At 37.1% G+C, this 3,974-nt stretch overlaps 1 non-coding gene across 1 annotated transcript; it reads right to left on the reverse strand.

Annotated features, from left to right (window-relative positions):
* Positions 1-3,280: 3,280 nt before the first annotated feature.
* LOC132477830 (U6 spliceosomal RNA) lies at positions 3,281-3,384 on the reverse strand. The gene has a single exon (XR_009530336.1). It is a non-coding gene; the product is annotated as a U6 spliceosomal RNA (small nuclear RNA).
* Between the last annotated feature and the right edge of the window lie 590 nt (positions 3,385-3,974).

Raw genomic sequence — 3,974 nt, forward strand, 5'->3', positions numbered from 1 at the left:
GAGGAATTCTTCAGAGAAATTTTTATTGGAATGGAAGAATTTTCTCCCCTATATAGCTTTACAAGTTACCCTCTGAGTTCTTTAGATCTGGCACAACACTATTTTGTCAAGGAAGATACGCCCAGTCAAAGAAAGGTTACTGTGGAGATTCATGCAGAGTAGATGTGGAAGTCATCCCAAAAACCAGTGGGGCTGTGCTGCACTGCAACATCAGTTTTCTCTCTCACTGTGTATCTGGTCGTTACTGTACCTCTCTCTACCAATAACATTCTTCTGCTTAAGAATAATTGCTTTATTGCGTAACTTTGATTTGAACATTTTCTATTGTGTAGTTTTTATTATTATTTATTTATTTATTTTTGGCTGTGTTGGGTCTTCGTTTCTGTGTGAGGGCTTTCTCTAGTTGCAGCGAGCGGGGGCCACTCTTCATCGCGGTGCACGGGCATCTCACTGTCGTGGCCTCTCGTTGCGGAGCACGAGCTCCAGATGCGCAGGCTCAGTAGTTGTGGCTCACGGGCCTAGTTGCTCCGCAGCATGTGGGATCTTCCCAGACCAGGGCTCGAACCCGTGTCCCTTGCATTGGCAGGCAGATTCTCAACCACTGCGCCACCAGGGAAGCCCCATTGTGTAGTTTTTAATTCTAACTCTTCCTCATACCGTTCATCTGGTAATCTTATATACCTTATTCTCTCAGATTTAATTAATTCAAATTTCATTGAGAGTAATTTCTGCATCTTTTATTTTAAAAACACCTGACCAGGCTGTATATTCATTGCCCTGGGTAAACTATTTGCTCTGGATTAGTCAGCTGTATCCAAGGTGATGTAGGAAAATGCATGGTTAAAAACGTGCCCACCAAGAGAACTGTGCATAAGATAGTTTAACACTATTTTAAGGGTAGGCATCTGAATAAACTTATCTAACAGAAGAAGAAATGGACTTATCAGATACTGTCAGGTATATAAATTGCAAATATTTTTGTATGGATGAAATAAATAGTAGTGGGAAAAAACACAGAAATGCTTTTGAATGAACAGTCTCTACTGTAATAGAGCTCTATATTATTTTCTACTGTAATCAATTTAAAAACATTGAGAATTCTTTTTTGTTGTTGTTGTTTTGTTTTGTTTTAACCAGTACGCGGACCTCTCACTGCTGTGGCCTCTCCTGTTGCGGAGCACAAGCTCCAGACACACAGGCTCAGCGACCATGGCTCATGGGCCCAGCAGCTCCGCGGCATGTGGGATCTTCCCAAACCGGGGCACGAACCCTTGTCCCCTGCATCAGCAGGTGGACTCTCAACCACTGTACCACCAGGGAAGCCCGAGAATTCATAATTTGTATGTAAAATTTTGAGGTATAAATTGTTTGACTCCACTTCTTTCAATTATTATGAAATGATAATTTTACTAAAGTGTTTTCAGCACTTCATGTCATTCATATCAAGATTATTTTGGGTACAGATCGAATTAGATACAAACCCTTAATAAAAACATTTTCAGATGTCACAAATGGCACTTTAAGAAATATATAACCATAAACAGATGTAATTGTGACTTTTCTACAACAGAATGTATTGTCAGTAAAATCATGTACCAGTTCTTAGCATGTGTTTCTTTCCTCATGTCATTAATCACAGATCATGTCAATATTAACCACAGTTTGCATTTTGTTCTGATAAAGCTGCTCCTTTATTTCTTGTTTGAACATTCAGTTTTGAAATAAATATATATTTGTTTAACTCATGCATTGCTACTCCTCATTTTTTTTTTTTTAATTTTATAAGCCAGTTCTTTTCCATTTCATCAGGACAGGTCACAACTGCTTTTATCTAAATCAAGTTGCATATTCATTAAATACTCAAGGTCTGAACTTTAGACATATTGTTTTACATACTGTCTTTTATTACTCTAATTACTATGCTACACGTATTTTTCCAAACTGACATTGCAATGTACGGTACGTTTTTCTGATATTCCTAAAACTACCTTTCCTTCTCACCTTTTCTTTCACCTCAGCACCTTTTCAGTGATGAATTCTCAAAAGGAATTCTGGAACTCTAACAATGATAAAGGTATAATAAATTTTTCAAATTAATTATAAATTTGTATTTAAGATTTTGTCTCGGGCTTCCCTGGTGGCGCAGTGGTTGAGAGTCCGCCTGCTGATGCAGGGGACACGGGTTCGTGCCCCAGTCCGGGAAGATCCCACATGCCGTGGAGGGGCTGGGCCCGTGAGCCATGGCCCCTGAGCCTGCACGTCCGGAGCCTGTGTTCCGCAATGGGAGAGGCCACAACAGTGAGAGGCCCTCGTACCGCAAAAAAAAAAAAAAAATTTTGCCTCTCTGGGTGTGAACATATACATAGAAAAGTCAGATGCAGCAGGTAACAAATAATTATAGAACAAAATAAATTGTTATGATCAAGGTACCTCTATTATTTCACACTGTTGATTGATATACTTGTAAAATGTATGATATTTCTGCAATATTTTTTTAATTTTTATTTTATATTGGAGTATAGTGGATTAACAATGTTGTGTTATAGGTGTACAGCAAAGTGATTCAGTTATACACATATCTATTCTTTTTCAAATTCTTTTCCCATTTAGGTCATTACAGAGTATTGAGGAGAGTTCCCTGTGCTATACAGTAGTTCCTTGTTGGTTATCTATTTTAAATATAGCAGTGTGTACACGTCAATCCCAAACTCCCATTCCATCCCTCATCCCTAACCTTCCCCCCTGGTAACCATAAATTCAGTTCTCTAAGTCTGTGAGTCTGTTTCTGTTTTGTAAATAAGTTCATTTGTATCATTTTTTTTAGATTCCTCATGTAAGGGATATCATATGGTATTTGTCTTTCTCTGCCTGACTTACTTCACTTAGTGTGATAATCTCCAGGTCCTATCAATACCTATTTTTTAATGTCTAAATTATTTTTTATTCCCTTTGGAAATCTCCAGTAGATGACAAATGAGTTGGTGGATTATATACAATATCTCTATACTACACTGTAATAACACCACATTAAAATATTATTTAATTCTAAATTCACTTCAAGAGAAAAAGGTAAAATACAGGGGAACGTAGTGTTAATTCAGAAAATAAAATAGTTCACTTTTAGCACTTAAAATGCAAAATTTAAACTTTAAAAATTACTTTAATGTATAAAAATTATTAACCTACTTCCTCTAAAAGTGGTTATCCACCACTGAATATCTTGCAGGATCGCTTTCAGATTTACAGTGAAACAGTAATCTCTAAGAGTACATGCTTCACAAAATACACAGAGTGCTTCATGAATTTGTGTGTCTTCTTTTGCAAGGGCCCAGCTAATCTTCTCTGAGTCATTCCAATTTTAGTGTATGTGCTGCCAAAACATACATGATTTTTAAACAACTTTTTAAATTAGTTTTAATCCCCATTCAATATGTAATTTTTTTTTTTTTTTTGACCATGCAGTCCAGCTTGCAGGATCTTAGTTCCCTGATCAGGGGTCAAACCCAGGCCCCCTACAATGGAAGGGTGGTGTCCTAACCACTCGACCGCCAGGGAAGTCCCTAAACACTGATTTTATAAGATGATATATGCAGTTCCATATGTAACAGTACTCTCATTTACATCAATATTGACATAATTATATCAATATTCTTACAATAAATGTTTATTAAGCCACCCAGTCTATGGTATATTGTTACAACAGCCTGAACTAAGATAGACTTTGGTAGTAAGAAGTGGGGTGCCACTGTAACAAATACCTAAAAATGTGGAAGTTGTTTTAGAGGCTGGAAGAGTTTTGAGGTGCATGTTAGGAAAAGCCTACGGACTGTTAAAAGTGATCCTGGTGAGAGTTCAGAAAGGAAAGGAGAGTAAATCTTCCATCTTCTTAGAGAATACAAAAGTAATCATGTATATAGAATGTTGGTAGAAATACAGACAGTGATAAATGGAATATTTCCTGCCACATCAATAAA

The sequence above is a fragment of the Mesoplodon densirostris genome, chromosome 17 (assembly GCF_025265405.1).
Source record: "Mesoplodon densirostris isolate mMesDen1 chromosome 17, mMesDen1 primary haplotype, whole genome shotgun sequence".
NCBI lineage: Eukaryota > Metazoa > Chordata > Mammalia > Artiodactyla > Ziphiidae > Mesoplodon > Mesoplodon densirostris.